The 25,738-nt window shown below is 38.6% G+C and overlaps 1 protein-coding gene across 2 annotated transcripts in view; it reads right to left on the bottom strand.

Moving 5' to 3' along the window:
- tm2d1 (TM2 domain containing 1) overlaps positions 1–25,738 on the bottom strand; it is a 113,693-nt gene that overhangs the window by 2,697 nt on the left and 85,258 nt on the right. The window contains exon 8 of one of the 2 annotated variants that reach the window (XM_043699259.1): positions 19,104–22,224. The exons of the other annotated variant lie outside the window; for it this stretch is intronic. The gene's annotated coding sequence lies outside the window, so the exon portion shown is untranslated. Of the gene's footprint in view, positions 1–19,103; positions 22,225–25,738 lie in introns of those variants that run through there. 2 annotated transcript variants of the gene reach the window in all.

Here is a 25,738-nt window from a genome sequence, read left to right as displayed (position 1 = left end):
TTTGGTATGCTTCCTTTATTGGTCAGAGTATTGAGTACAGGAGTTGGGAAGTCATGTTGTGGCTAGACAGGACATTGGTTAGGCCACTGTTGGAATATTGCATGCAATTCTGGTCTCCTTCCTATTGGAAAGATGTTGTGAAACTTGATATCTCCGTATTTTCTGCAGTAGCCTACCATGGGGAACCTTATCAAACGCCTTACTAAAATCCATATATACCACATCTACCGCTTTCCCCTCATCAACCTCCTTCGTCACCTTTTCAAAGAATTCAATAAGGTTTGTGAGGCACGACCTGCCCTTCACAAAACCATGCTGACTATCCTTGATCACATTATTCCTATAGAGGTTTACAAAATTATGAGGGGCATGGATAGGATAAATAGACAAAGTCTTTTCCCTGGGGTCGGGGAGTCCAGGACCAGAGGGCATAGTTTTAGGGTGAGAGGGGAAAGATATAAAAGAGACCTAAGGGGCAACTTTTTCATGCAGAGGGTGGTATATGTATGGAATGAGCTGCCAGAGGATGTGGTGGAGGCTGGTACAATTGCAACATTTAAGAGGCATTTGGATGGGTATATGAACAGGAAGGGTTTAGAGGGATATGGGCCGGGTGCTAGCAGGTGGGACTAGATTGGGTTGGGATATCTGGTCGGCATGGATGGGTTGGACCGAAGGGCCTGTTTCCATGCTGTACATCTCTATGACTCTATGTTAAAATATTTAAGTTTAAGAGGAAAATACTGCAGATTCTGGTAATCTGAAATAAAAACAGAAAATGGTAGAAATACTCAGTAGCTCTACCAGGATCTGTGAGGAAATTACATTTCAGGTCGATGGCTTTTCATTAGAACAGAGACCTCACTGTATTTAAAAAAAACATAATACTTCAACGTCATTATCCAAACTGGAGCAGTATTTGTCCACAACTTGACGGTTAAAATTGGGATTAGTTAACTTGTAAAGTGGGATGTGTATTGGAAGAGGGGAAAAACATTGCTTGTTGGCTGTCTGATGTTCTGTAGGGAAAATAGTGTTACTTTTCCCTGGACACTAGAATATAACCTGATTGAAGGTAGTGAGCCAAGCTTATAAGCTCAAGAGAACCTTTAACACAGGAAGCAACTTATCATAATGAGTTTGGTTCATAATGTCTCCATACTGATCCAATTAGAATGACCCATTTCGTCATACATTATAACCTGGAATCATCAGTTCTGAGTATGCACACTGTAATAATTGAAGTTTGATTAAACACATATGGCCTGTAACCTCACATGCATATTTAAAAGCCATGACCCACTATGAAAGATTTCATAGAAGCAAAACTTGCCAGAAGAACAGGATGTCCTTGAGGTTGGACAAGAAAATCAATGACAGCTGGAAAAGAACATAACCGTAGAATGTAACATAAAGGTAGTTAACTAATATTCCACTTAGATATAATATCTTAAAACCAGGTTATATCCAATACTTGAACAAAATTAATGATGGATGCAAATCTGAAAGTTTTTCGATAAAATTTCAACTTCTAAATGCACCTTCTCAATTATCCTTGTTATTGCATTAAACACGGTAATGTTATCTGCACAGCTTATTATGCACAGTTCCAAGTTCTTGGCATTTTTCCATTCTAATACATTTAAGTTTTCTTCTCCACTATCTCAATTTATTTTCGATATTTAGAATTACATAAATAATGACAGCACCTAAAACACTGAAGCTCCAGGTGGTAATACTTGTAACTTGTGGAAAATGCATTCCAGGTCAAGAAGGTCCCCATTTAAAGGAAGTTTTGAAGTCAATGATTTGAAGAACCACACGGCATAGTGTGAAGTTATGCATGAGTGTAAATTATAACGGAATAGAACATCCTTTTGCATTTAAATGAAAATGCATTTCTTCAAGTTACCTGTAAAGCAGTCATAATTTTCTAAATTTTTAGTTTCAAGTATGCAATGAAATGCTTAGAGGTCAGTTTTCTGATTGCATATATGATATCCTTCCATAGTGTAAATGCATTCTACTTGCTTTGTTCAAAATTATACAGTAATATTCAATTATTAAAAGTTAAATCTAATAACAGCTACTGTGCTATGACGTAAGGCTACCCAGTGATTTGCAGTTCTTTCATCTAGTAATACACAAACTTAGTTTATAACAATCAAATTTATGGAAATAGATAACTTGATAATTGTTTACTATATAAGATCTGACTGATAGATTATGGTCTGCCAAGATCCTTAATTAAAAAGATTAATAATTCAGATCTATCCTGTATTGAACCCAGTCACTTATTAAATCTGTCAACTTGTTCATTATCTTCACATGGGATGTGAGTGTCTTGGCATGCATTTATTGCCCTTCTCCAATTGCCTTGGTAAGCCACTTTAGGTAAGAGTGAATTACAATAGAGTAGATCTGGAGCAACATCCGGGCTAGACCAGGTAAGGATGGCAGGAATTAGGGGATCAGATGGGTTTTGACCACAGTCATTGATGTAGTATGGCTAGACTATTAATTCATTGACAAGAGTGTGGTGCAGGAAAAGCACAGCAGGTCAGGCAGCATCTGAGGAACAGAAAAATCGATGTTTCAGGCAAGAGCCCTTCATCAGAGACCCTAGTAATGATTTTTATTCACTTTGTGGGATATGGGTATCACATTGGCTGGCCAGCATTAATTGCCCATTCCTAGTTGCCTTGAGAAAGTGGTTGTGAGCTGCCTTCTTGAAACACTGCAGTCCAGCTGTTGTTGGTTGACCCACAATACCATTAAGGAGGAAATTCCAGGATTTTAACCCAGCAACAGTGAAGGAACGGCAATATATTTCCAAGTAAGGATGGTGAATGGCTTGGAGGGAAACTTGAAGGTGGTGGTGTTCCCATATATCTGCTGCCCTTGTCCTTCTAGATGGAAGTGTTCATGGGATTGGAAGGTGCTGTCTAAGGATCTTTGGTGAATTTCTGCACTTTGTAGGTAGTGCATGTTGCTAATATTGAGCATCAGTGGCAGATGGAGCAGATGCCTGTGGATCTAGTGCCGATATGGTGCCAAGCTTCTTGAATTTTGTTGGAGCTGCACCCACCCAGGCAAGTGGAGAGTATTCCATCACATACCAGTCTTTGCCTTGTAGATGATGGGCAGGCTTTAGGGAGTCAGAAGGTAAGTACTCACAGTGGTATTCCTAGCCTCTAAACTGCTTTTGTAGCCACTGTGGTGAGTCCAGTTGAGTTTCTGCTCCATGGTAACCCCCAGGACGTTGTTCGTAGGAGATTCAATGATGGTAAACCATTGAATGCCAGGGGCAGTGGTTACATTCTCTTACCGGTGATTGTAATAGCCTGGTATTTGTATGGCACAAATGTTACTCGCCACTTTTCAGCCCAAGCCTGGATATTGTCCAGATCCTGTATTTGAACATGGATTGCTTCAGTATCTGAGGACTAAATGGTGCTAAACATTGTGCAATCACCAGCAAATATTTGCACCTATGATGAAGGGAATGTCATCGATGAAGCACCCGAAGGTGATTGGGCCTCAGACACTACCCTGAAGAACTCCTGCAGAGATGTCCTGGCACTGAGTTGACTGACCTTCAACTATGACCATCTTCCTATGTGCCAGGTATGACTCCAACTGGCAGAGAGTTTGCCCAGTACCCAATGATTCCAGATTTGCTAGGACTCCTTGATGAGATGCTACATGTTCTGGAGACCCAGGTTTGAATCCTGCTATGGCAGCTAGTGGAATTTGAATTCATTAAAAACAAATCTGGAACTTAGAGCCTAATCATGACCATGAAACCATTGTTGAGTGCTGGAAAATTCTATCTGGTTCATTAATGTTCTTCAAGGAAGGAAACTGTGATCCTTGCTGGGTCTGGCCTGCATGTGACTCCTGACCCAAGGTGATGTGGACTCCTCTTGACAATTGGACATGGGTATTAAATTCTGCCCTAGCCAGTGACACCCACATCCGATGAATTAATTTTTTTTAAAAGGTATGAAAAGGTCAAGACAAGCTACAAATTTCAGTTGTATTAATAGAATAAAATGTAAATCCCACCAACTTCCTCAGTAGGATTTGAACCCATGTCCCCAGAGCATTCGCCTAGCCTCTGGATTACGAGACAAATGACATTACCACAGTGCTACCATTTCCCTCTCAATGGCCTTCATAGAAGATTGATATTGAATCTGGAGGGTCAATGGGTTTGAGTGTTTGGACCATTTGTACATTTTGTTGAGCCAGGGCTAGGAGCAGAAACGGGATGAGTAGGAATCTTGCAGTGAGAGGACTGGGACATACAGGGATACGAGAATCCTGGGGCTTTATAATGAGTAAATCGAGTGATTCTTTCCACTAGTAGATGAACAGAGACCAAGGGTACAAAGACTGAAGATGCTTAGTAGAAGAACTTTTTTTTTGCACAATCAATTCATGTGAGTTGACATGTCTGAAGTAGGGTGGGAGACAGTAAGGATCGGTTATAGAAATGAAAGTTGGAGGAGGGGCAGAACAATAACTCCAGAAGTTATTATACTGTTTGGAGGACAACTGGTTAACCAGGCATTTGAAATTCATGGCCCAGAAATCAAATCTAACCAGCTGATTGAACTAGTCCACATGCTGGGACCCCAAGCAGAATTGTGCGGCTTCATTTTTTGAGCACTGACATGAAGAAACTGAGGTTTTCTGATTGCTTCATTGGATTGTAAATTTTATAACCTTTGCTTGACTACTTGACAAGCAACATATGGGAAGGAACATGCAACAAGCTAGCCTCTTGTGGTGCAATGGTAGTGTCCCTACCTCTGAACCAGGAGGCCTAAGTGTGAGCCCTACCTACTCCAGAGGACTGTAATTACATCTCTGAACAGGCTGAACCTGGACTCAAGACCTCCACCACATGATTGAACATGAATCTCTGCCTAGGAGCTGCAGATTTAATCTTTTCTAGCACAAATAGTGAGATGTAAAATACTTTCTGCCATTCCTTGAAGGATTTTTCAATGCTGAGTGTTGGCTTGCAGTTTTCTTCAATGGAGTTCATCAGATGTTCACATCTTACCAATGATCTTCATAAGACTATGCTTAATGAGTGAACAGACGTTGAGGATGTGTGAATCATAACAATAAAAACCCCTAATATAAAGGTGTAACTTTAAATGTGCATTACAAATGGTTAAGATAAACATGGAATTGAAGAGTTTGGGACATTGCAAACCTAGTGAGTAAAAATAATAAGTATTAAGAAAATTAAAGATATAAATAATTCCAATTTAACTTCATTTAAGGCTGAGAATGGTGGAAGAACTTTAATTAGAACTGCAAAAGGGGGCAATCTGCCAGGAAAACTGCACAAGTGGGAGTCCTCCATTTCAACCACAAAGTGCCTTTCCAATAGACCGTAAGACATTGAAGCAAAAGTAGCAAATTCAACCCATCAAGTCTGTTCTGCCATTTAATGAAATCTTGGCTGTAATAATCCCTCAGCTACATTTTCCTGTCTTTTCCCAATAACTGTTGGTTATCTTACTGGTTAAAAAAATCTATCTCAGCCTTGAAAATTCTAAAGAACCCAGCCTCAGCCGCCCACTGTGTTAAAGATTCCACAAATTTGTTACACTGAGAGACAAACTTCCTTCTCATTTCTGTCTCAATAGGGTGAACCCTTGTTCTGAGATTATGCCGTCGAGTTCTAGGCTCTCCCACAGGGGAAACAACCTCTTCACATCTACCCTGTCAAGCCACATAAGAATCCTATATCTTTCAATAAGGTTGCCTCTCATTCTTCTAACCCTCATTGAACAGAAACCCAACCTACTCAACTTCTTCTCATATAATAGTCCCTCCATACTCTGGATCAGCCTGGTGAACCTTCTTTGGAGTGCTTATAATTTCAGTATCTTTCCTTAGATAAGGGCCTAAACAATATTCTAGCTGTTGTTATACATGTGTCTTGTCAGACAACAGTAAGAATACTGTGAACAGTTTTTGTACTCTATTCCCTTTGAAATAAACACCAGCATTTCATTTACCTTCACTATTACCTGTTAGTCATGCACTAGAATCCCAAACCCCTCTCAGCTACAGATTTCTACAGTCTTTTTTCCCATTTACATAACATTCAGCTCCTCTATTCTTCCTGCCAAAGTGCATAATCTCACATTTCCCCATTCTGTATTCTATGTGCCAAGTTTTTGCCAACTCACTGCAGATTTGTCTTCCTCACTACTTGCTTTCCAATCTATTTTGGTGTTATCCGCAAACTTGGCCACAGTGCATTCATTTTCCTCACCCAAGTCATTAACACTTATTGTAAATAATTGTGGCTCAGCACTGATATCTATGGTGCACCACAAGTTAAAGATTGTCATTCTGAAAGTGTTCTTGTCCCAACACAGTCTTCTATTAGTTGATCAATCCTCTATCCATGCTAATATACTACCTTCAACACCATGGGATGTCTTATTTAATAGCATAGTGTGTGATACCTAATCAAATGTCTTCTGAAAATCAAATTACAGCAAATTTACTGCTTCTCCTTTATCTGTAATGCCTTTCACCTCCTCAAAGAAGTCTAACAAACTTGTCAGGCATGATTTCATTTTTGTGAAGCTTTGCTGACTCTGCTTGGTCTATGTATTTATAAATGCAGTGTTATTACATCCTTGATAATACACACAACCTTTTTCCCCCAATAATAGATGTTAAGCTAACTGTTCTATCGTTCCTTTTTTGGCAGTTTTGCAATCCTCTGGTGCTTTTCAGAATCTAAGGATTACTTTTAATATACAAGGATGTATTCCCATTAGCTCCAGGGGACTTGTTGGTCTTTAGGCCCATTAGTTTTTCCAGCACATTTTTTTCTAGTGATAGGGTTATTGTATGCATTTCCTATCTTCCTTTCTCTCCTTAACAATTTAGTCATTTTTGGAATAGTATTAGTGCCTTCTACTGATAAAGTTATTATTCCCCTCTTTTGCTATATCCTGATTCCCCGTTATTACTTCCCCGGTGTCTTTCTATAAGGGGCCTATGTTAACTGCCTCTCTCTTCCTTTTTATATCTTTAACGAATCTTGCTGTCTATCTTTATTACTTTCAAAGTTTCTCTTCTCCCTTTTTATTATTTTTTGGTCGTCTTTTGTTGGTTTTAAAAACTTTCCCAATTCTTTCCCTTAACAATATTTTTTGCCACATTAATGTTTTCTATTCTTTCGGTTTGAAGCTATCCTTAACTTCCCTAGTTAATCTAGTTTCCAAGGCTTATCTCCTTCCTTCTTACTGGGGTATATCTTTGCTATGGGCCACGAAATATTTTTTTTAACACCTGCCATTTTTTATCAACTGTCTTTACTGCTAGTCTCCTTTCCCACTCTACTCCAACTAAATCTCCCTCATTCCTTTGTAATTATCCTTATGTAAGCTTAGCAAGTTGTTTCTGACCCATGTTTCTTCCTCTAAGTGAATTATAAATTCTTAAGGGTTTGATGTGAGATGGCTAGGAAGGAAAAATGATGGCGAGAAAGATTTCTCATGAGAAACAGTATTGCATAATCTAGGCAGAAAAGTGTGGAAATTGTGGACCCAGTCATTTAAGGAAGATAGCTATTGAGCAAGATTGGTTGTCCACTGTGGAGCACCTTCCTTCTCCACAAGAATGACTTTAACCCTTCAGTTTCTTGCCATTTCAATAAACTATCTTACTGTCATGCTAATGTTTCCATTCACAGGCCTGCAACAGTGATCCAACAAAGTCAATACAAGCTGGAACAAAACTTAGTTTTCCACTTGGCACTTTACATCCCCTGGGACTCTAACATTTAGTTCAACAACTTCAGGGCACTAACTGCCTTTCAATTCCTTGATGTGGAGTTGCCAGTGTTGGACCGGGTTGGACTAAATTAAAAATCACACTGATGAAGCTTCCTGATGAAGAAGCAGCACTCCGAAAGCTAGCACTTCCAAATCAACCTGGTGTTGTGTGATTTTTTAACTTCATTTCCACTGCAGAGTCCCCCTGCCCACCCACCCCTTGTTTCTGTCTTACTGGATTTTCTTTCAGAACAGCAGACCGGTTTTCTCCTTTCAAACCTATCGTTTCACATCTCTATCAGTTGTTTATCACTATAGGCACTCTCTTTGTCTTTCACTCTGGACACCTCTTCATCTGTTCCTCTCCCTCTGTGAACAGCATTACATAGCCATAATTTCCCATAGCACCTTTCCATTCTGAAGAAAAAGACATCCCAAGGCTCAAAACATTAACTTAGGCCTGCTGACTTTTTCCAGCAATTTCTGTTTTTGTGGAGGAGCAAGAATCCCTTGTGTAGAGGCCAAATACAAAGGACAAAGGGATTATTAATATTGGTGAAAGAAAAAGAGGTGTAAAATGAGTGTAAATTGAGATGTGAAAGGAGTGAATGGGTCCTCTCTTCTAAGTACAAAATTAGCAAGTTACAGAAGTGTTGGGGTGAGGAGGGAGGAGATGGGGAAAGAGAATGTAAGAGAAATGGGGAAGGAACATGTTGGCATTTACTGAAGTTTTGAAGTTTATTGTTGAGATCTTAATAACAACGTGCTAAGCAGAAGATGAGGTGTTCTGTCTTAGTTTCAGATTTCCAGCATCCACAATATTTTTTCTGCTAATGAAAAGTTCAGATTTGGGCAGCTAACAGTTCTGGGAAATTTAGTATAGTTTAATTGATATTGCTGATTGTTTATTTTATTGATAATTTATTATTAAAACTCTTATGCAAAACTGTGATTTTGTGATAACATTATTCACGATTCCAGAGTTACTTACTAAGCGAAAGAGATTTTGTTATTTTAAATTTTCACTTATCAATTTTAACCCCACCCTAATGGATCATTCAGCTATGTTTGACATATGTGCTTACTTGGAACCAGTGTATTAGATAAAATGGAAAACTTTAAAGTATTAGCCTTTTATGCGGGCCATAAAAACTATATTAGCAACAATAAATACAAGAAGATGTTGTAACTAAAATAGAGAAACAGAACAGATAAACGTAAACATTGGTAATTACATGGTTAGAACAAGAATGGTTTTGGCTAAAGCTTATTTTAACTTGTGTGAAGTCAAGAACTTTCTGCATTATAAGTTATTTATTCAGGCCTACTTTACTTTGCATTTTAAAGTTATCAATAAAATATGTAATTAAAACTGAACATTGACAAACAGAAATATTAGTCAAGAGTGTGGTGCTGGAAGAGCACAGCAGGTCAGGCAGCATCCAAGGAGCAGAAGAATCGACGTTTCAGGCAAAAGCCCTTCATCAGGAATCTTGACCAAAACGTCGATTCTCCTGCTCCTCGGATGCTGCCTGACCTGCTGTGCTTTTCCAGCACCACATTCTCGACTCTAATCTCCAGCATCTGCAGTCCTCACTTTCACCTAGGCAGAAATAGTACCCCATTTGGTGACAAAAATCCATGTATAAATGTCGTTGTGGAAAATTTACATAAAGATTAAACAAACTTACAATATGTTGGAAGTTTTGGGGGTTATCTGTAAAGACTGAAAATAGTAGGAATTGCCAATGAGTCTGTCTCTTTTAAATGGAATCTGATGGCTTCTCATTTCAACAGATTGCATCTGTGTGGACAGTACACAGCTAATATTTCATCTATCTGAGTTCTTAACTTTGTCTCTCTTGGCACAGGTGCTGCCTGAGCTGCCCAATATATCCAGAACTTTCTGCTTTAATTTCAGATTTCTAGTATCTGCAGTATTCTATCTTCTTTTCAAAGAAGTAAGCAGTATATTTGGAATAAAGGTATTAAAAAACTGACAAAACGAGAGAGATACAAAACATGAGGTACTTGATGAAAAAGAAGAAAACATACATCACAACATAAATGTCTAAGAAGGATGAAGGATAGAGTAGATTGTTGGAATTTATTTGAAATTACTTAATCCCCATTTCAGAAATTACCAACAACTAAGGGCAGATTTGCTGAGTTTCTGAATTACATTTAATATTTAAAGTAACAATGCATGTTAATGAGATCACACCATATTGAATGCTGAGTGTTTTAAGTTCCAACTAATGTGATTCTGGTTTGTTTCATTTTAAACAGGCTAGTACTTGTACCTTATTTTTATGTTGCTCTTTTCATTTTATTTGTTCACAAGAATTGCTAATGCTAGAAAGGCCAACATATATTGAATGTCTCCAATTGCCTTTAAGTTGGTGCTGGGTTTGAACAGAGTCGATATGATGAAGGTACCCCCATAATAATGTTATTTAGAGAGTCTCAGGATTTTGATCCAGTGGCAATTAAGCAATGACAATCTCTATTCAAATCAGGATAGATTTTGGTTTAGTAGGGCACCTAGAGATGGTGACCTTTCCATGTGCCTGCAGTCCTTGTTCTACTTGGAGTTGGAGGTTGTGGTCTTGGATGAGATACCACAGAAGCCTTGGTGAGTTGTTGGACTTCTGATTGCCAAAGCCAGCGGTACATTCAATGAATGTTCAAAGTAGTGGAGGGGATGCGTTGCAAGTTCTGTATCTTGTATGCTGTCAAGTTTATTGTTTTTAATTGGAACTAACTTCAGCTTTATAGATGATGGAAAAGCTTTAGAGTGAGTCAGGAAGTGATTCACTCACCATAGAATACCACAGTGCACCCCTGGTCCACTCATCCTTCATTCCCAAACCCCGCACCCCCCCATAGCCCCACGGCACCTTCCCCTGCAACCACCAAAGGCATAACACCTGTTCATTTACCCCCTCCCTCCTTAGTATCCAAGGGCCCAAATATTACTTCCAGGTGAAGCAGCACTTTACCTGCACTTCACAAAATCGAGTCTACTGCATTCACTGCTCACAATGCAATGTCCTCTGCACTGGGGAAACGACGTGTATACTGGGTGATATCTATGTTCTGCTTGCAAATAAAGACTCAGAACTTCCAGTTGCCTGCCACTTTAATACACCATCCTGTTTCCTGGCTAATATTGCTGTCCCAGGTTTGTTGCAGTTCTCCAGTGAAGCTCAGCGCAAACTGAAAGAACAACACCTCATTTTCTGCATGGGGACCCTGCAGCCCTCCGGACTCAATATGGAGTTCAATAATTTTAGGGCCTAAACTCTTCCATGTCCTAGCCCTCCTACCCCCAACACCAGACCTTATTATCACATAGTCTGCCATTCCACACTACCTATTGTTCACCATCAACAGTCTCCATTAATGGCTATTCACCATCCTAGTCAGATCATGATCCATTCCTTTGTCTATCCAACTGTTCTTCTCCTTTTTTGGCTCTATTCCCATCTATTGTTTACTCTTTATCCCCCTCCCACCCTATCGTCTAGATATAAATTGGCATTTTCCTAGTTACTATCAGTTCTGAGGAAGGGTCACCAGATCCGAAATGTTGACTCTGATTTCTCTTCACAGATTCTGCCAGACCTGTGAGTGTTTCTAGCAACTTCTGTTTTTGTTGCTGATTTACAGTATCTGCAGTCACTGGATTGCATGAGTAGTTTTCAAAGGTGCTTTGTGCTAGAATCACAGAATTATGTTATTATTAGAGTGTCATCATGCCAGAAGCAACTCGGCTAGTTTCATTTCCCTGTCCCTTAGCCCTGCATTTTTCTCTTAAGATGTTCCTCCAATTCTCCTTTTGAAAGCTGCTATTGCATCTGCTTCCACCATGCTCTCAGGCAATGCAATCTAGAAATGAACTACTCACTATCTCAAAAAGATTTTCTTTTCCATTCACCTTAAGTCAATATCCTCTGGATCTCAAACCTTCTGCTAATGGGAACAGTTTCTCTCATTTACTCTGTCTGAGCTGTTCATGATTTTGAGCTTATCCATCAAAACTCCTCTCAACATTTGCTTCTCTAAGGAGAACAACACCAGTTTTTTCAGATTCTATTCAAGTATTGAAACATCTCATCCCTCGAACCATTCTTTTCTCGAAAGCCTTCACATCCTTCTTAAAGTGCAGTGCTCACATTTAAACACAGGATTTCAGTTCACGTTCAAAGTTCTATGTATTTCACCTTTATCAAAGACAGAAGTGAGAAGTTGTGTGTGGACACTGTGAAGATCAGAGAGGTGCTAAACGAACATTTCTCATCGGTTTTCACTCAGGAAAAGGAGAATATTGTAGACGAGAAGAATGAGGTACGAGATATTAGACTGGAAAGGATCAAGGTTAGTTACAAACAGGTGTTATCAATTCTAGAAGGAGTGAAAATAGACATGTCCACCGGGCTGGATGGGATTTATCTGAGGATTCTCTGGGAAGCCAGGGAGGAGATAGCAGAGCCTTTGGCTTTGACATTTGAGTCATCATTGTCTACAGGTTTAGTACCAGAGGACTGGAGGATTGCAAATGTTGTGCCCTTGTTCAAGAAGGCCAGTAGAGATCACCCATATAATTATAGACCAGTGAGCCTTACTTCTGTTTTAGGAAAGGTTTTGGAAAGGATTTTAAGAGATAAGATTTATAATCATATAGCAAGCAACAATTTGATTGCAGATAGTCAATATGGTTTCGTCAAGGGCAGGTCGTGTCTCACAAACCTCATTGAGTTTTTTGAGAAGGTGACCAAGTATGGAGATGAGGGTAGGGCAGTGACGTGGTATACATGGACTTCAGTAAAGCCTTTGATAAGGTTCCACATGGTAGGCTGATGGAGAAAGTGCAGAGGCATGGGATTGAGGGCGATTTAGCAGTTTGGATTAGAAATTGTCTTTCTGAAAGAAGGCAGCGAGTGGTGGTTGATGGAAAATATTCAGTCTGGAGTCCAGTTACTCGTGGTGTGCCACTGTTTTGGAACCACTGCTGTATGTCATTTTTATAAATGACTTAGATGCAGGCATAGGTGGATGGATTAGTAAATTTGCAGATGACACTAAAGTCGGTGGAGTAGTGGACAGTTTGGAAGAATGTTACAGGTTGCAGGGGGACTTGGATAAACTGCAGAATTGGGCTGAGGTGGCAAATGGAGTTCAATGCAGCTACATGTGAGGTGATGTACTTTGGGAAGAATAACAGGAAGGCAGAATACTGGGTCAATGGAAACATTCTTGGCAGTGTGGATGTGCAGAGGGATCTTGGAGTCCATGTACATAGATCCCTGAACGTTGTCACCCAGGTTGATAGTGCTATTAAGAAGGCATACGGTGTGTTAGGTTTCATTGGTAGAGGGATTGAGTTCCAGAGCCACAATATCATGCTGCAACTATACAAAACGCTAGTGCGGCCATCCCTGGAATATTATGCACAGTTCTGGTCACCATATTTTGGGAAGGATGTGGAAGCATTGGAAAAGGTGCAGAGGAGATATACCAGGATGTTGCCTGGTCTAGAAGGAAGGTCTTATGAGGTAAGGCTGAGAGGCTTGGGTCTGTTCTCTTTGGAAAGAAGAAGGCTAAGAGACATACAAGAGGATTAGATAGGGTAGACAATGACAGTCTTTTTCCTAGGATGATGACATTACCTTGTACGAGGGGTCATAACTTCAAATTAATAGATTTAAGACAGATGTCAGAGGCAGGTTCTTTACTCAGAGTGGTAAGGGCTTTGAATAATCTACCTGCCAATGTAGTTAACTCAGCCATGTTAGCTAGATTTAAACAATCCTTGGATCAGCACATGGATGATGATGGGATAGTGTAGGGGGACGAGCTAAGAATAGTTCACAGGTCGGCGCAACATCGAGAGCCAAAGGGCCTGTTCTGCGCTGCATTGTTCTATGTTCTATTTGCTACATCCACGTTCCCTGATTGCATTTTAGCCATGTCGTCAAGTTCGACCTCCTCTGACACATCAATGAGATTGCCCATTTATTTTTCTAAACTCCGGATGATGTAAGTCCAGTCTCCTCAATCTCTTATCGAATAATCCTGTCACCCAGAGATCAGTCTGGTGAAGCTTCATTGCACTCCTGGTATGGCAAGTATGCCCTTTGGTAAGGAGGTTAAAGCTGTACACAAATGTTCCAGGTGCAGTTCCACAAGGGCTCTTTACAGATGCTTTAAGACCTCTCAACTGCTGTACTCAAAATCCTGGTGCACTCAATGCCAAAATACTATTTGCCTTCTGCTTGTTAAGTTTCAGTGACTTGTGAACAAGGGCATGCATGTTACTTTGGACATCAAAGCTTTCCAACTCTCACCATTTAAGAAATCCTCTGCAGGTGGAACCTATACAAGCCTGAATGACATGGACAATGGCAATAAATCTGGCAGAATTGTCTGAGGAGTCTAACAAGGTCTGCCTCGATGTTGGGAATAATTCCCGGCAATTTTTATGAAAGTTACTGGTGTTGAGGCAATGTTCTTGACACGGAACAGTAAGATGCCTATTAAAGAGGGTTATTGCCTATAAGTGACCTTATTATCTGCACATCTCACCTATAAATATTCAGCTTCCTATTTTACCATCTATCAAGAGAAATCTTGAATCCTAACATGGAAGTCAGGTATGTACCTGGTGACGTCAGCTTTCTGCTGGCTGAGAAGCACCTCCATGTGCTCACCATGCAACAATCCATGCCACCCATACCCCTTGTCCACTGACATTGGCATTCAATAATTTCCAACTCCTCAGGATCCCCATGGCACCTCTCCAATCCACTCGTGAGATGCTTATGAAGCACAGGCCCACAGTTAGCAAACAGAGGGTGCAAAGGCAAATAGCATTCAAAAAAATGCCGCAAGCCCACTGCACACAAAAAAGGCATCCTGATCATGGATTCAACTGGGATGCATTATAGGGCTCCTTGCTTACTCTCAGCGCAACTCAATTAATGCCGATCTGCATGCCCTTGCCTTACCTGGCCATGCAGTTTCATGAATGAGTCTAAAAAGGCATTTTGAAAGGAAAATACCACAGCAAATTGTATAGCTTCAACTACAACCAGGGAACTAGAGGTAAAAACTGCTGAGAGTACAGATGAGGTGAACAGAGTGGATGAGAGACACAAGAAGTTTTTTTTTGTCAAAAGAGTAGATTGTTGTTTGCTTCAAATGATGCAGCTAAACCCATAACTGCATAAAGTGACACAGGGACTGTTTTGCAGGAGAAGAATCTAGTTTTCCTACAGACATTTCAATGACAGCCGAAGTGTTAGTAAATGTGATAAGTGAAGAGTATATTCTGGTTCCATTATATGAGTAGAGTATGACTTTTTATTCAGACCAATAGTAGTAGGAGTGGTTAAGAAATTGTCTGTGGATGGAGTAGACTTACACCTGCGAAATGATTTGGCTGGAGTGAAGGTTGTAGTGTCCATATAAGTAACCCAGTGAGTCAAGGTAATACTTAGCATGTGGCACCAGCAATAATCCAGATAATTGAGAATTTTGGGGTGCAATTTTAATTTTCTTGCTAGCTCCCTAAGATCTGTTTACAGGGTTAAACCCTCTTTCTATCGATTTGTTATCATTCATTATCACAACCCCAACCTGCTACCGCCAGGGACAGAAATCACACATCCTGGCACTGTCCCTCAGGCAGCCCCCTGTAGAGCCAGGCCCAGATATGGGTCTGAGAGTAAGGGAGAAGAAGGTATAGGATATCGAGCCAGGCTTAGGAGTGGAGCTGAGGTAAAGTGAAAGGAGCTATGGAATATAGAGTCAGGCTCAGGAAGAAACCAGAGAGAGTGAAACAAGCAGAAGGCTACTCAGGAGGAAGATTGTTCTGGATATAGGTTTGTTCGCTGAGCTGGCAGGTTCGTTTTCAAATGTTTCATCACCATACTAGGTAATATCATCAGTGAGCCTCCGGATAAAGCACCGGTGGCATGGCCTGCTTTCTATTTATGTGTTTAGGTTTTTTTGGGTTGGTGATGTCATTTTCTGTGGTGGTCATTTCCTATTCTTTTTTTCAGGCGGTGGTAAATGGGATCCAAGTCGATGTGTTTGTTGATAGAGTTCTGGTTGGAATGCATGCTTCTAGGAATTCTCGTGTGTGTCGCTGTTTGGCTTGTCCTAGGATGGATGTATTGTCCCAGTCGAAGTGGTGTCCTTCCTCATCTGTATGTAAGTGAGAAAGGGTCATGTCTTTTTTGTGGCTCATTGTGGCTAAACACATAAATAGAAAGCGGGCTATGCCAACAGTGCTTCATCCAGAGGCTCACTGGTGATGTTACCTAGTATGGTGACAAAATATCTGAAAATATCTAAAAATATTTTGATGCCTCCTGCGAGGTACAGAATTGAGTATAATTCCTAATTGTAGCTTTAACTAGCTTAAATAATTACCTGTCAGATCTAAGAGCGTTCCCAATTGCCTGCAATGCTAGTCCACAGAAATCAAGAAGAAATCCTGATCTAAAATCAATTTCAGCATATTTAACTATCACCCAATTCTTATCTTGAATGTTCCCATGTCTTTGAATGATATTGCTGAGAATCTGGTACAGTAATGGGAAGCATCTTGGAAATAATTTGGAATATTAATTTTTTTTAGCTTAGATTACTTACAGTGTGGAAACAGGCCCTTTGGCCCAACTAGTCCACACTAACCCACCGAAGTGCAACCCGCCCAGACCCATTCCCCTACAATTACCCCTTCAACCAATACTACAGGCAATTTAGCAAGGTCAATTCACATAACCTGCACATTTTTGGACTGTTGGAGGAAACCGGAGCACCCGGAGGAAACCCTCACAGACACAGGGAGAATGTGCAAACTCCACACCGTCAGTTGCCTGAGGCAGGAATTGAACCCAGGTCTCTGGCGCTGTGAGGCAGCAGTGCTAACCACTGTGTCACCGTGCTGTTGAATTAGACTACAATAATGTATTTGAAACAAATGCCAAATTCTTGTTTAACATAATAGCTTGATTGGAAATAAGATGTGTATTTCTGTAAGAGGTGTAGAATGATGGCCCTTTGTATAATCAGCTGAAAGGGATAATGCAGAAGAACCTGAAGTAACTGATAAGAAACAACATGAACTGTCGAGATAAGAAAACATGGCCTCCAAACTAAGTTGATATTTCATATTCATTATCAAAGTTTTATTTGGGAACCTAGTAACTTGCTCTACAAAGGTTTTCTCGAGAAACAGAGTAAGAAACTGGCAAAAAGAAGCTGCTATGTTCTCCCAATACAGAATTTGATCAACTATCAGTTCTGAAAGATCACTGGACCAGAAACATTAACTCTTTTTTTTTCCACAGATGCTGCCAGACCTCCTGCTCAGTTTTCCCAGCAGTTTGTGTCTTAGTTTCTAATCAATTATTTGTTGTGTACTCACTAAGTTATACGCAAAATTATTGCTTTCTGAAACAATTGTGTATATTCAAATAAATTATTTGAAGCTCTAAAATAACCCAAAGTCTAACTTTTTTATTCTGAATATGATATGAAAATAATCTTATAAGAGTCAAGATCCTTGGAGGAATCTAGAATGAACATGGAGAGTAGGAAAATGAGCCATTGCAGAATACTATCTGGCTGTGACTATCTGTGACTGAATAGGCAAAAGTAGAACCAGATTAATGATGAAATTACCAGATAATCTGTTTTACTGCTCTTGATGTACCAATAAGTGTTGGACAGGATATTGATAATTCTGCTTTTCTTCTCTGCATAGAAGGTTTTAGTTCTTTAACATTGAAGTATCAGTCTGTCAAACTTTGTACTTGGTGGACTTTAGGAAAGGAAAAAGTAACTTGATTGAAATATGTAAGACCCTGAGGAGTCTTGGCAAATTAGACCTATGCAGGATGTTATGGGAAAATCTGGTACTCTGAGTCATGAATTAAACAAATGTGGTGGCTCATATAAAACAGATTTGAAGTGAACCTTTTTTCTCTGAGAGTAAAGGGTCTTTGAACTCTCTTTCTGAAAAAGAAGTTTCATAGAATTTGTGAATATCATTAACAAAAAGCTGGACAGATTTTTTGCAAACCATGTGTTGAAAGATTGATGGGAATATGAATTTAAAGTTACCATAAGACCATATGATATAGGAGCGGAAGTAAGGCCATTCGGTCCATCAAGTTCACTCTGCCATTCAATCATGGCTGATGGGCATTTCAACTCCACTTACAAAACAGATCTATTATAATTTACAAATAGTGGAACGTGCTGTAAAGTCTGAAAGGCCTGCTCCTGATCTTGGCATGGTGAATGATGCAGAATGTTCAAAAGGTAATGGTTGCAATCTTGTCAACTAAGAAAGAAACTAAAGAGTTAAATAGGAGTGATACCCTACTCCAATTGCATAGCTGTAAAGAGTATTGCTGGGAAAAGAGTTGAATCCTTGTTTCTTTTATATTTATTTAATATTCTTGCGACATTTTTAATATTGATTCAGCAGATGTGAGCTTTGCTAGGTGGACGAGCATTAATTACCTATCCCTAATTGTCCTTTAGAAGATAGTAATGAGATACCTTTTTGAACTGCTGCAGTCCATTTGGTAGACCCACAATATGGATGGGAAGTGATTTCCAGGATTTTAACCCATTTACAGTGAAGGAATGACAACATATCTCCAAGCTAGGATATAGCTTAATTACCTATTTTGTATAAAAGTCTTGTATTGTTTAGTTAAAAGAATACTGGCAGCCACATGTGAAAGTATTCAGTGACTTGTAACCAAGTTGCAAAAAAACACCAAATTTTATGGCTGTTGGGCCAGGCTTCATTCTGGTCTGTTTTGTCTTACCATCAGTTGGGATCAGAACAGGATATGAATACTTTCTGATTTGGAGAGTGGCACCTTAGAATCAATGCTGATGAAAATGTATTTATCATTCTCCAAATGTGTAATTGTAATCATATTTCCTAAAATGTGGGAATGAATTATTAATTACTGCCTATGTGGCCTTTTAATTAGTAAAACTATATTAGCTATTAGAATTACAAGTGACTTTCAATTTTTAAGAAATCAGGATGACTGCGTTAGTGAAATATAAAAGATACCTTTCATTGGTATAAGTGCATCAAGGTTCACATTGTACATTAATCTTGGAACATTGTTTATCAGAGTTGCCACATCAAGCTCAAACTTTGTATTTCATCTGAAGTGTTTTGCATAACGTTTTTTTAAATAAAGAGACATAACATGGATAAAAGACAAAAAAAGTCAGTACAGAAACAAAAAAATTTTATTCCATGTATGTACATGTTTTTAATTTACTAAGCTTATCATTTGTCTTTCTCCTGTTTATAAAATATTTCCTTGCATAAAAACAAATCTCAGATACGGCATTTTATACACATGCTGTTACAATGTCTTGCTATTGTACTGGAACATTTTGGTTGTTACTCTTCCCATAACTACAAAAATTGAATGCAAAAATCTTAAGGATTTCAATCCTAGTCTGCAATTGGTATGTATTTCGGTTTGTCCACAGCTTGGATATGAGAGTTCTATAGTTAACCCGTATGTTTCTGTTCCACCTAATAGAATCTATATTGTCTTGAATATGGAACACACACTGATCAGCAGCAAAGACTTCTGATGGAGCCAGTTGCTTACCTAAGCGAAATTGCACTTCACCAATTCACAGACCCAAACTAATAGCTCTAAAGGATGTTTTAGTACAAGCTTATATAGATAATGTAACTCAACAAGCAAACAAACTTTATGAATTACATTGGCCAAGATATAAAATAGATTAGAAAAAAGAACATGTTTCCTTCTCATTCAATATTATTCCTCCATGGCTTAGAAACATCATACAGCTAAATCATCACCACAAAAACAGTTCATTATTGAGTTCAATTGTTGCCCGATATAGGCTATGGAGAAGTAATGAAATGATTCACAATACAGAAATACAAGAGCAACATAATTCTCCTCAGTACCTTTATCCTCTGTTGCTCCTTCTAAAATTAGAAGTTATTAACTGGAACATTTCAAATGGTTTCCTCTGGGGAATGGGCGGAACCAGAAACCAAATAGTGATAAATTGTTTGAATGTCAGCTAATAAATCAAATTGTAACCACTGTGATTAAGGATCACCATCCTGGAATCATGAATACTAGTTTGATTTCTATAGCAAATTCAATTTTTCTCAATGTGTAGTGCACACAATGAAAAGGAAATATTCTGTTTTAACTTTATTTATTTTAAAAACATTGTACTGAATGAAGTTTTAATAACTTATTAATTTTCATCAGGTTCCACAGGAAATCAAAAAATATGGAAAATATTAATACATATTATTCAGCTTATAAGGGCTAATAATTTTTCATATGCTACAACGCTTTTGTGCGCTGTGCACTTTATGATACTACTTTGATATTTTAATTACATACTAAGAGTTGGGACTCAACTGGGAATCAGTGCCTCCAGTGAGTAAGTTACATCACTGGATTATGATTACCCATCTATTACTTTCAATTAATTTCAAATCACAAGTGAAACCTATACAGTTTTGCAGCCACATCAAGATTATATTGGTCTTCTAGAGCTCAGACTTTTACTGGTGGTTTGCAAGTCATATTCTACAATTCTATGTGCTTATTAAGTCTATGGTTTTCAGTAATTGCAGAAATTTTGTATTTGCAACATGTAATTTTAGATGTTTCTGAAAGCCATATTTGGGCATTGCAAGTTTGTCCAATTTCTGTGAACTGAGGGGGAGTTTACAAACTAGAAACATCAAATTTCATGTTGCTATGACTTGCAAAAAGTTCCCTTATAGAAATATTCAGCAATATATTCTGTCGCATTACCCACTCTGGAAATCTAGTAGTATTATAGTTAGTGTCAATATCCAGTTTAATGATTCCAGGAATTTAGGCATTGATCCCTGCTGGTCTTACAATTTTCGTATTACACCTCCATAAGTATTCCCAGTTACCTAATCTTTATGCAGCCTGTGCTTTGTGGCAGGGAGGTTGGGTTTAACTCAGTTGGCTGAGCTTGCAATGTGAAGTGACACCAAGAGTGTGGGTTCAATTCCTATACAAGCTGAGGTTCTCATGAAGAAGATTTCTCCTTCTCAACCTCTTCCCTTGCTTGAAGTATGGTGAGCCTTAGATTAAACCACAATCAGTAATCTTTCTCTCTCTCTGAAAGCAGCCCAATGGTCTGGTAAGACGATGGCAAGTTTATCTTTAGTTTAATTTGTAGACTACTATGTACAATTTGCTAAAAGTCTGAATAACCATAGCCATTTCTTTGACAAATGTTTTGCTACCACTACAGATGTTAATTATACATTAAATCATGATAAAAAGGAAAAGAAATTCAAAATAAAACAACAATGATACATACTCCCACAATAATCTATTAACAACAATCTATTTTTGCTTTATCGAGCTGAATTTCACAAAAAACAAACAGGTACCAGAATGATCTATCAGCTTCCTATGATTCTGAAGCATTTTCTTAAAAAAGAAACATATCTGCATTTACATGGTCTTTCCCAATCTCAAAGAACTTTTCAAACAATAAAATTACAGTTCTAACATAGGGAAATGTGGCATTCAGGTGGCAACCAGGCCCCTAAAACAGCTATGCAACAGCGACCAGATAATCTTTATAGTGATGTTGGCCGAGGGATAAGCTTTGGCTTGAACATTAAGGAGCACATCCCTTGTCTTTCTTCAAATGGTGACATGGGATATTTGACATCTACCTTGGTTTATTGTCTCTTCTGAAAGATGACCTTACTGAAAGTGCAACATTCCTTCAATACCTCACTGAACTTGAAATTATGTACTTGAATTGGTTCAGAAATGTGACAGCTAAAGTTGATACCTGCAATCTTAAATAACCTAATTCATTTCAGAATATTAATCAGTTGAACACTGCATGGAGAAGCCATGTCAAGAGAATTTGTTACAATTTTATGGAACTCAGGAGGTTATGAAATAACACTCAATAATTGGAGTTATTTAAACAGCTAAAATGCAGCAAAGAAAAGAAATACATAGGTTCATGTACAAACATGAACAAAATGTTACTGAACATACTTATGAAACATAAAAGGAATTAACATATCAGAAAGCTAAATGGAGACTGTAGTGTCATCAGTTTAACACAGCTATTTTCTTACAGCCATACTGAGGGGTGCCAGGTGTTTGTCTTTGCAGAAATGCAGCTGTTCATTTCCTGGACAAAATAGTTCAGAGGCAATTACTTGCCATATCCACACCAATTGTTATCCTTCAATTTCATCAGGCAGTTCTAAGTTTTCGTTACTGCCTTTGTTGCAATGTTCATTTTATTCCTCTGTTTTCTTAATGGGCTTCCTCTGTGAATTAAAAGTGGAACAATATTTGTCTCTATGGCAGTTTACAAATTAAAGATACCAGATTCAATTCAGTCTACAAAAGCCAAACAGCCAGCAAAACAATTTGGAACCAAACCTGAACTAGATACATAAACGTGTTAATGCAGTCACACTACAATTAAAGATAGTGAGTTTTGAGAAAATTTGTAGCTAGGTTGCGGTTCAGGATGCAGGTTTGCTCGCTGAAAACAAACCGTCCAGCTCAGTGAGCAAACCTACATCCGCAATTAAACTTAACAGTTGTCCTCTGGTGCAAAAAACCCCCAAGATCTATCAGAAGTATTGAGTGACTTATTGATATGACTTATATTGATATGAAGTATTGATATGACTTATTCTTTATGAATTGTTTGAAAGTTAACACAGATACACTATCTAAAGTCTGGAATTCTTGGGACCAGGATGGGTTTCTGGTATTTGGGATAGAAGATTTGGGCCCTGAGCAGTTCAGAGCAAGCTAGATTGGATGGGATCAAGGATTTTTTGGAGTGGGCGATAGGGCAGTGTGAAAGAAGTAACTAATCTGGAACCACAATGTACCAACTCAGTGTCTAACTGAAATGTCAAGATAAGTATTTTTTTAAAGTTTTTTTTCCAATTTAAGGAAGGTTATAAAAATTTCCAGCTGAATTTGAGGTACTCTACCTGTAAACGTAAAAACATTCATTAGCTACATTCTAATCTGTGATTGTTATGAGATATCCTGTATCAAACACTTTTGAGAGGAGAAAAATTGAATAAAAATATGGAGTGATCTTTGTAAATCTTGTGTAACGACTTTAAACAGTAAATCACTAATTAACAAGACCCTTTTCTTCCCATTGTAACTCCCTTCTCCATCACTTTTGTTGGTTCTGAAATTACCAGGAAATCACATTGGAATAACATGTTAATAGTGCTTGCCATTACTATATTAATTTTAAAAATGAGATGAAGAATTTGATTCTCATCAAATTGCTGAATAACATACTTTGCTACTAGAACACCAATGCCGATAAAAGTACCCTCTTGTCATGAGGCTCCACAGTGAATTTAACAGTGATCATGAAACTGCTGGATTTACAATGTTATTACTAATCATTACACACCACAGTCATTTAAGTCTGGCAATTAATGTCAGATAATAAAGATATGATTTATAGTTCCCACTTTACACTTAACCTTGGAGGCTCAGAAAGGGAACAATGGAACTGTGAAGTCTCAGCATCAGGCAGTGAATAGTTCTTAGAGGCTCAGTATATTTTTAATGTCTTGCAGCAATTTTGTGCCAGCCATGTCATCCACACATCCGTTATCATTAGATGGCAACAGTTTTCAGGAGACAAAGCATTACTGACATGCAGCTGCAAGTCACTCATTCAAATGTAAATTTGATTTAAATGCAAAAATAACATTTTGGGATACATTTTACAAGTTAGTCAGGGTCTGACATTCAACTGTCTTGTACTTCAAACAGGTCTCCAAAGGTCTTCCAACAGAAGGAATCTCCTCGCATTTGGTCTGTTTTCAAAATGTCACAGAGATACCGCATGGAAACAGACCCTTTAGTCCAGCTCATCCATGCTGACCAGATATCCTAAATAAATCTTGTCCCATTTGCCAACATTTGGCCCATATCCCTCTAACCCTTCCTATTCATATACCCATTCAGATGCCTTTTAAATTTACCAGCCTTCATCACTTTGTCTGGCAGCACATTCCGTACACGCATCATCCTCTGCGTGAAAAGGTTGTCCCTTAGAGCCCTTTTAAATCTTCCCCCTCTCACCCTAAACCTATGCCCTCTAGTTTTGGACTCCCCACCCCAGGGAAAAGACCTTGTCTATTTACCCTATCCATGCCCCTCATGATTTTATTAGCATCAATAAGGTCACCCCTCAGCCTCTGATGCTCCAGGGAAAATAGCCCCAGTCTATTTAGCCTCTCCCTATAGCTCAAACTCTCCAACCCTGGCAACACCCTTGTAAATCTTTTCTGAATTCTTTCAAGTTTCAGTTAATTGTAGGAGATCATTTGCAATAGCTAGCCAACAGTTCCATTATTATTGTGGTATGTGACCCTCAAAATGGTAGAAGGTAAATTAAATGGACCTTGGACCCAGCAATTTCTGTGTTCATATGAAAACAGTGTAATAATGTACCCAGGGGCTAATCACTGTTCAGGATTATGAATATGTTTTCTTTTACCTCATGGGTCAAGAATGGTCCTCTTCTGCCTGTTCTCTTCTGCCTGTTCTCTATGGTTTTTCTCAACTTGTTTTTGCTTCATTTCTCTTTTTTTTCCCCTCTCTAGTCCTTTTATTGTCTAATTCACCCTATATCACACTATTTTTCTAGTACTTTTTCTGTCATTTTCTTCATTGGTAGAGCTGTTCGAATAATATTCAGTGCTGCAAAGCAGAGTCCAGTGCTAACTCTGGTTCAGACAATAGCATGTCCTCCACTGAATCATAAAATTTGAGTTCATGTCTTGCTCTAGGTCTTTAGCACCAATATCAGTGCTGATAGTGCAGTATTGCAAAGTGCTGCAAATTCATAGAACATGGATGCGATGCTATCTGATGTTTTGTGTACAGTTTTGAAGGAAACATAGAGGGAGTGCTCTGGAAGTTCACAGAACTAATTGCTGGGATTGTCTTGTGGGGACAGGTTTTAAAAAAATCTTGAGCCTGTATTCTCTAGAATTTTGAAGAATAAGAGATAATCTCATTGAACCTTACTAAATTCTTCCAAGACAGTCAAGACACGTTTAAGACAGTCTCCCAAAATCTACTGATTTCTATTGAATTAACAATAATAATCAGTCATGATCTATTTACACTGTGAAGTAGATAGCCTATTCCTGTTTCTATGTTCCTATGCTGCAAAGTGACACGTGCCATTTGTGGATTAAATGTTTATTGAAAGTCACGACCTGCTTGCTTGGGTGTATGTAAAAACAAAAATCCATTGGTACCATTTTGAACAAGAATGGAGGAGTTTTCCCTGATTCCTTGACCAATATTCATCTAAACATCACAAAAACAGATTACACAAATACAAGTTTCAGCATAGAACATGAACCATTCAGTAACTGATATGCAACAAGCTCAACTATTCCATAAGAAAAGCATCATGTTTACTCTAATATTCATTACAGAACTGAATTGTAGCAGAAGTGAAATATCTTCAAGTTAGTTTCACTGATGAGAACAGAAACACTGGAGACCAGATTTTCTAATGACTATTATTTACTGCTGGCATTAACACATTTAAAAGGATTTTAGGTGTTTAAAATATCAATCCAACAGATTATTTACTAGTGTATACTGAGATTTGGTTCAAGTCTTAAATTGTTCCAGAGACAAAAGGAAATTTCTGTTCGGTAAACTATTAGCTCAGAGAAAGCGAGGACTGCAGATGCTGGAGATCAGAATCAAAAAGTGTGGTGCTGGAAAAGCACAGCTGGTTAGGCAGTGTTTGAGAAGCAGGAGAGT

This window comes from Chiloscyllium plagiosum, chromosome 11 (genome assembly GCF_004010195.1).
Source record: "Chiloscyllium plagiosum isolate BGI_BamShark_2017 chromosome 11, ASM401019v2, whole genome shotgun sequence".
In the NCBI taxonomy this organism is placed as follows: Eukaryota; Metazoa; Chordata; class Chondrichthyes; order Orectolobiformes; family Hemiscylliidae; genus Chiloscyllium; species Chiloscyllium plagiosum.
This window is presented reverse-complemented; position numbering and strand designations above follow the sequence as displayed.